This window comes from Loxodonta africana, chromosome 9, assembly GCF_030014295.1.
Source record: "Loxodonta africana isolate mLoxAfr1 chromosome 9, mLoxAfr1.hap2, whole genome shotgun sequence".
In the NCBI taxonomy this organism is placed as follows: Eukaryota; Metazoa; Chordata; class Mammalia; order Proboscidea; family Elephantidae; genus Loxodonta; species Loxodonta africana.
This window is the reverse complement of record NC_087350.1, coordinates 68,827,402-68,836,045: the sequence shown is the minus strand read 5'-3', so window position 1 is coordinate 68,836,045 and position 8,644 is coordinate 68,827,402.

The window sequence follows — 8,644 nt, the reverse complement described above, 5'->3', positions numbered from 1 at the left end:
CTACTTTGCTAAATTAATCTCTAACATCTACTTTGCATCTGAAAAAATATTTCCCTTATCCATTGCCACCATCAGTTCCCAGAATTCTGGAGAGATGCAAATATATGTATATATTTTGCTACTGACTTGAAATATATCTGAGATGAATCCAAGTGTACCTGTACCATCTAAATGACTGGCAACTATATAAACTGTCCTAATAGGAAGGTCTCCTAGATAAATTAATCAAGCTGACAAGGTATGATCTTCTATTCACTTATCCGCTTATTCAATAAATAAAAACTAAACTTCTCTCTGTGCCAGATGCACACTAAGTCCAGAAGATAGAAAGAAACATAGGTTTTTGGCTTCAAGAAACTCTTGATGTGATGGTGGAAAGTGACTGTCATGGATTGGATTGTGTCCCCCCAAAATATGTGTCAACTTGGCTAGGCCATGATTCCCAGTATTGTGTGACTTTCCACCATTTTGTCATCTGATGTGATTTTCCTATGTGCTGTGGATTCTACCTCTGTGATGTTAATGAGGCAGGATTAGAGGCAGTTAACAACCTACATCAAGTTATCAACCTACATCAAATAATACAAGAAGCTGGACTATATGAAGAAGAACGGGGCATCAGGATTGGAGGAAGACTCACTAACAACCTGTGTTATGCAGATGACACAACCTTGCTTGCTGAAAGTGAAGAGGACTTGAAGCACTTACTGATGAAGATCAAAGGCCACACCCTTCAGTATGGATTGCACCTCAACATAAAGAAAACAAAAATCCTTACAACTGTACCAATGACCAACATCATGATAAACAGAGAAAAGATTGAAGTTGTCAAGGATTTCATTTATCTTGGATCCACAATCAACAGCCACGGAAGCAGCAGTCAAGAAATCAAAAGACGCATTGCATTGGGTAAATCTGCTACAAAGGACCTCTTTAAAGTGTTGAAAAGCAAAGATGTCACCCTGGAGACTACGGTGCACCTGACCCAAGCCATGGTATTTTCAATCGCATCATATGCATGTGAAAGCTGGACAATGAATAAGGAAGACCAAAGGAGAATTGATGTCTTTGAATTCTGGTGTTGGTGAAGAGTATTTGATATACCGTGGACTGCCAAAAGAAGGAACAAATCTGTCTTGGAAGAAGTACAACCGGAATGCTCCTTAGAAGCAAGGATGGCGAGACTGCGTCTTACATACTTTGGACATGTTGTCAGGAGGGATCAGTCCCTGGAGAAGGACATCATGCTTGGCAGAGTACAAGGTCAGCGGAAAAGAGGAAGATCCTCAACAAGGTGGATTGACACAGTGGCTGCAGCAATGAGCTCAAGCATAACAACAACTGTAAGGATGGCTCAGGACCAGGCAGTGTTTTGTTCTGTTGTACATAGGGTACCTATGAGTCAGAACCAACTAGATAGCATCTAACAACATCAACCTACAAGACTAGGGTGTGCCTTAAACTAATCTCTTTTGAGATATAAAAGAGAGAAGCTTGCAAGGAGACATGGGGACCTCACACCATGAAAAAAGAGGCACTAGGTGCACAGTGTGTTCTTTGGACCTAGGGTCCCTGTGCTGAGAAGCTCCTCAACAAGGAGAAGATTAAGGACAAGGACCTTCCCCCAGAGCCAACAGAGAGAGAAACGCTTTCCATGGAGCTGACACCCTGAGTATTGACTTCTAGCCTCCAAAACTGTGAGAGAACAAATTTCTCTTTCTTAAAGCCATCCACTTGTGGTATTTCTGTTATAGCAGCACTAGATAACTAAGATAGTGACCATGGTCTAATTTAAAACAAAGTGGTAAGATCTATGCACATAGATCTTCGGTTTGCAAGTAATAGAAACCAACCTAAAGCAGCTTAATGAAAATGGAGAATTTATTAGAAGAAGAAATGATGTTGAATTAAGGTCAAAGTCACATCTTGGGAGCAACCAAACCCTCTGGGATGGGCTGGAACACCATAGACATAGCCACTCTCCTAGGCTCTCACTTTTTCTTCTTCTTTGTGTCTACTTTGTTCTTTGCTCCCTGATGACTGGCTTTCTCTACCTCTCCAAAGCTCCTAATATTCCACTGTCTAAATTCAAACAAATACTCCAGACTGAAATTGATCTCTCTGTCCCAATTCAAAAATTTCAGGACAAAGAATGTAATTGGACTAGATGTCCATCCCTGTGGCAAGAAGTAGCCTGCCACAACTGAAAAGTGTCAGTTATTCCACAGGAATGCAAATAGACATTCTGAAATTTGACCTGTGAATTTCTAAGTTGCTTTCAAGAAGAACAAAGAATATTTCCCTATTCTTTGTAGCTTTCCTTTCCAATAAAACATTAAGGCCAATAAACCATTTGCCATCAAGTCAACTCCAACTCACAAGGACCTCGTGTGTGTTAGAGCAGAACTGTGCTCCACAGGATTTTCAATGGCTGACTTTTCAGTAGATCACCAAGCCTTTCTTCCAAGGCACATTTGAGTGGACTCGAACCTCTAACTTTCTGGTTAGCAGCAGAGTGCACTAACCATATGCGCTACCCAGGGGCCTCATTAAAGTTAACAGACACCTTTAAAGTGATTAGCTGGTTTAGGCACACTTCTCCTTTGCAGAAGGCAAAGTCAGTTTTAAACTTTTAAAAGAGATAAAGTGTAGTGAGAGGGGAGAGAGGAAAAGAAAGCTTTATATCCTACGATACAGAATACACTACAATTTCTAGTATATCTTTGACTGCAGGCACTACTTTTAAAAACAAAATAGTGCTTTTGCAGTGGGTTATATTTTAAGGCCAGTGGTTTCAGGATTGTGGCCTATCATGTAAGGAGACCTTAGCAATGAGCAGCAAAAGAGCAAAAAAAGTTTGGTTAAAAAGTACCGGAATCTTATATTTTACTCCCATAAATTCTAGTTCCAAACAAGCCCTTGTTCTGCCCCCAAGGACACCTTCTGAAGGCCATAAGGGTTTTGCAAGGACCTTCTTAGGCCCTTTTATTTATTTATTATGATCTGCCACAATGCCTCAGAAATTAAAGGATTAAAAGCACTTGTGAATCCATTTTGGAGCTTATTTAGGTCAAAACAAAAGAGATCAGCCTTGACTTTGGGGCATGTGGTCTCCAGTTTAGTATTTGTTGTCTTGACATTAAAAAACACTTTTTAAAATATGAGACCATTTTGCTTTGAGAAACTGGCACCCACAGCTGAAAGTGCTGGCTGATAATCCGAGTATGCCCAGGAGGTGGCTGCAATGAAAGGTAGAGATGGTACTGGCTACAGAGTTAACGGTCGTGTCATAATAATGTTAAGAACCTGGAGTCTACCTCCATTCATTTTCAAGTGTTCATTCAACCAACATGTGGTTTCTATTGCGCCTTTCATGCCTGTGAGGCTCTGTGGGGAATCCAAGGATGGGTAGAGCACAATCACTAAACTCACACTGCTTCCAGTTTAGAAGCAGGGATGGAGAAGTACCCAGAAAGCAAAAAGGCAAAGCAGAATGTTCTAAGCAAGGTGAAAAAAAAAAAAAAGGAAAAGAAAAGAAAGAACCAGCTGCTTTGGAGTTGATTCCAACTTAAAGTGAGCCCATGTGTGTCAGAGTAGAACTGTGCTCCATAGGGTTTTCTTTCTTTCTGTTTCTTTTTTTTTTTTAAGTTTGCTGTTGAGCACCATACAGTTTTCAGTGGCCAACTTTTTGGAAGTAGATTCCTAGACCTCTCTTCCAAGGTGCCTTTGGGTGGATTTGTACGGCCAACCTTTCAGTTAGCAGCTGAGGACCTTACCCATTTGTACCACCTGGATACTTCACACAGTTTATATTAAAACATTTATTATTTACATTATTTTTTAAACATTGGAAACCATCCCTTAAGGCCTAGTGTGAATGTCATTTTGTCCATAGAGCAATAATGTTATTTCCTAGTTGTTGCTAACTTTATGTACACCACAATCCTACGAAATGAATATTCTTCTTATGCTTATTTTGTAGATAAAAATACTAAAGTTAATGATACTAAAAACCTTGACCAAGGTCACATAGCTAAAATGTCAAAACTGGTATTCAAATCTGTTTTTCAATTTTCCACAGCCAGGGACCTTACCTACTACAGTCTCTTCTAAATTTCTTTTGCACTTTGTACCTTGTTCATACCTTGGTAAATATAAGCGTAAAGAAAAAAAACAAAAAATAGACTTGAGTTTTCTTTCCCAGAGATAAACATTGTTAAAATTTTTATAAATTTGCCTGCTTTTTTCTTTCTCATACACATGAAACAAATAGATTATATGGTTGTTTCCCATATTTTAGAGTCAAATAAACACACTATTTTCTTTTAAATGACTTGTCTTGAGGAGCTCAAGTCTATCTGGCTCCAATTTCCACTAGTCTGTGGTTCCTACAGAGAGGACCAGGACTTTCCGGAAAAGGGTAGGGGCTTTATGATTCTCTGCTGCAAGCTCACCTCGAGGAAGTAAACACACAGGTAGAGAATTTATGGAAGGGATACAAGAAACACAGACGTTACCACTCCTTAAGAACATACCACACGTTCCCAGCACTGAGCTACATTACATTTTAAACTCATTCTAACTTTGCTTTTGATGCCAAAGCAGAAACTCAGGTTAATTAATTTTCCCAATGCCACTCAGCCAACAAGTAAGAGAGTCCATTGTCTTTCTGACTCATATCTTATGGTCTTACCACAGCACTAGGCTTCCCGTAAAGCATGTTAACTAGCATGTGGCTATTTAACTGTGAAATTCTCAATTCTTCCTATCTTACATGCCACCAACTACTCTAATTTTTTAGTTATCATTACTTCTATTACTATTATATAAATCAAGTTGGACTTTGTTGTGACAATCCTATTTTACAATAGAAGTATTCTCGGTATCTTCTGGGTTCTTCCAAAAAGGAATAGTTGGATGAAATCAGTTACTGGCTGAGCTTTAAGATCCCCCCTCCTCTTGAAATTCTGATTCCAGGGAAACTTCAGAATAAAGCTCGGAATGAATCTATTGAGTTTCATTGGCTATCAGCACGTTTGAAATGTTCCCTCCCCACTCTCCCAGTTTTTTTGTTTGTTTGCTTGCTTGTTTTACTATGTGTTTGTTTAATTCTCCCAAAATGCTAGTAGAGATTTGTAAAGTTGGGCAAGACTTCACATTATCAACCTAAGTATTCAAAGCATATGCTAGCACTGACTGTGGGTATTATTCCTCTTGGTTACAATTTATAACAACCAGAGATTTTGCTACAAAGTTGCAATTACAAAGTTTAAAAAAAAAAAGGAATAGTATCCAGGCAACACACAGAGAAAGGCTATATCTCTGAGACTGACTCTTGGTTTTTGGAAGGAGAGTGGGACAGGGAAAGGGGAGGGAGGGAATTATGCCTTCTGAAATTCAGAGATTCAATCCAGAGAGGCAGACTAGTCTCACTTCTGTGGCTGAAAACTTTGACTCCAGCTTCCATCTGGTTTCCATAAGGCAAGGGAACTTGGCGAATGACTGGCCACGTAACTTCAGCACGTGCACGTCCTGACCATGAACATCAATGAAAGGAGCCAAAAGGAATGGAGGAAATTCCCTCAGTTCCTCTGCAGAGTCTAGGGCAGGAAAAGTTGCTTTCGAGAGAAATGAAGTGCTATCAGCCCTGCTGGGCAGGTTCACAAAGAACGGTACACTTAATTGCATCAAAAATGCCTAAGCATCAATGATGGGGTGTCACCAATTATCCCAGAAATCTCAGATAAGTGTTCTAACTCCACTGTCACACTTAATTCTATACAGCGTGTGTACAAGCAGCAGATCTAAGAGAAAAAGCTTAAACTTGGTGATGGCATAAGTCAACAGTTGTGTTCCTTACCAGTGGTGCAACCTTGAACAAGTAAAACTGTCTGAAAAACATGCACAGGACTTCCTAATTTATGAGATTTCTGTGAGAATTACTAATGATGTGTGTAAAATATTCTGTACACAAGATAATTGGCAGGTGATACTTTCCTCCAAGATTTTAGTTATTAATGCATGCCTAGAGTGTGTCTGGTTCTAGGATAAATACTGTACATACATCATCAATGTTAATCTTTTTTTGTCATTTTTTATTGTTTTAAAAATACAGATAACACAACATTTGCCAATTCAACATTTTTCACATGTACAATTCAGTGACGCCAATTACATCAACCATGTTGTGCAACCATCACCAATATCCGTTGCCAAATTTTCCATTACCATAAACAGAAACTCACTGCTTCCTAAACAATGATTTCTCCCTCCGGTCTCCCTCCTGTCCCTGGTAAGCACTATTAAACTCTAATCTCTACATACATTTGCCTAGTCTAGGTATTTCATATTAGTGAGATCATGCAATATTTGTCCTTCTGTGATTGACTTATTTCACTCAGCATAATATCTTCAAGGTTCATCCTTGTTGTGGCATGTAGCAGGATTTCATTTCTCTTTATGGCAGAGTAATGCCATTAATCTTTTTAACACACCATTGTTGTTTTTATGTTATACCACTCAGAGTGTTTCAGTTAAAAAAAAGTCATGGAAAAGTATATGAAAGGAATCTTCAACTCCCTCACTTTATACATAGGGCTAGTGAGTATGTTAAAGCAGAGAAAAACCCAACCAGTTCCCAGGACATGAAGCAAGTCAGGGGCAGATGCAGGGCTACCCTGGGTCTTGACTCTCAGTTTTCTCTCTACTTTTCCATCTACCCTCATAAATCTTTCTGGTTACAATAATTTACAGTCATCTTTCTTAACACTTCACCATAGAATTGTAGAGTTAAAAGGGACCTGGAAAAGTTCCTACAACATTTTTTTATAGCACTACAGTAGGCTAAGTAAGAGCCCCCCAAAGATGACCATGTCCTAATGCTCAGAACCTGTAAATGTTAACTTATATGAAAAAAAATGGACTGTGCAGGTGTGATTAAGTAACAGATCTTAAGATAGGGAAATTATCCTGGGTTACCCAGCAGGCTTGATGTGATTACAAGAGTCCTTATAAGAGAAGTCGAAGTCAGAGAGAAGGCCATGTGACAATGGAAGCAGAGACCAGAGCGGTGTGTTTTAAAGATGAAGGAAGGGGCCACAAGCCAATGAATACAGGCAAGCTCTAGAAATTAGAAAAGATAAGGAAACATGTTCTCCCCTAGAGCCTCCAGAAGGAACCACTCCTGCTGATACCTTGACTGTAGACCAGTGAAGCTGTTTTCAGATATCTGGCATGCAGAACCATAAAAGAAGACCTTGTGTTGTTTTATGCCACTGAGTTTGTGATAATTTATTACTGCAGCAACAGGAAATTAATACAAGACGTGTAGTATATTATACCACCACTCGCCCGTCAGTTTGTCGTACTGTGATGGCTTGCATGTGGCTGTGATGCTAGAAGCTACCCCACTGGAATTTCAAATACTAGTAGAGTCACCCATTGTGGACAGGTTTCATAGGCTTCCAGACTCAGACAGACTAGGAAAATCGGAAGTCATCAAAAATGAAATGGAATGCCTAACACTCGATAACCTAGGCATTAGTGTGTTGAAATGGACTGTTATTGTCCATTTTGAATTGGAAAATCGTTATGGTCTACTATGCTGAGAATGACAAATTGAAGGGGAATGGAGTCACATTCATCACCAAAAAGAATATTTCAAGATACTCCCTAAAGCACAAGGCTGTCAGTAATAGGATAATATCCATAAGCCTACAAGAAAGACCAGTTAATACAAATATTATTCAAATTTATGCACCAACCACAAATGCCAAAGATGAAGATGCTGAAGATTTTTACAAACTTCTGCAATCCAAAATTGATCAAACATGGAATCAAGATGCATTGATAATTACTGGCGATTGGAATGCAAAAGCTGGAAACAAAGAAGGATCTATAGTTGAAATATAGGACCCTAGGGATAGAAACGACAATGGAGATTGTCCTGACAGAATTTTGTAAGACCAATGACTTATTCAACGCAAATAACTTTTTACAACAACAGAAATGAGGACTATACACGTGGACCTCCCCAGGCAGAATTACACAGGAATTAAATCGACTACATCTGTGGAAAGACAATGGAGAAGCTCAATATCATCAGCCAGAACAAGGTCAGAGGCCGACTGCAGAAGAGACCATCAATTGTTCATATGCAAGTTCAAGTTGACATTGATGAAAATTAAAACAAGTCCATGAGAGCCAAAGTATGAATTTGAGTACATCCCATCTGAATTTAGAGACTATTACAGAATGGATTTGATGCATTGAACATTAATGACCAAAGACTAGACGAGTTGTGGGTTAACATCAAGGACATCATACACGAAGAAACAAAACAGTCATTTAAAAGACAGGGAAGAGAAAAGACCAAAATGAATGTCAGAAGAGATTCTGAAACTGGCTCTTCAACATAGAGTAGCTAAAGAAAAAGGAGGAAATGATGACATAAAAAAGCTGAACAGAAGATTTCAAAGGGCAGCTCAAGAAGACAAAGTATTATAATGAAATGTTCAGACACCTGGAGTTGGAAAACTGAAAGGGAAGAATATGCTAAACATTTCTCAAGCTGAAAGAACTGAAAATAATTCAAGCCTCAAGTTGCAAAATTGAAGGATTCTATAAGCAAGATACTGAAGGATGC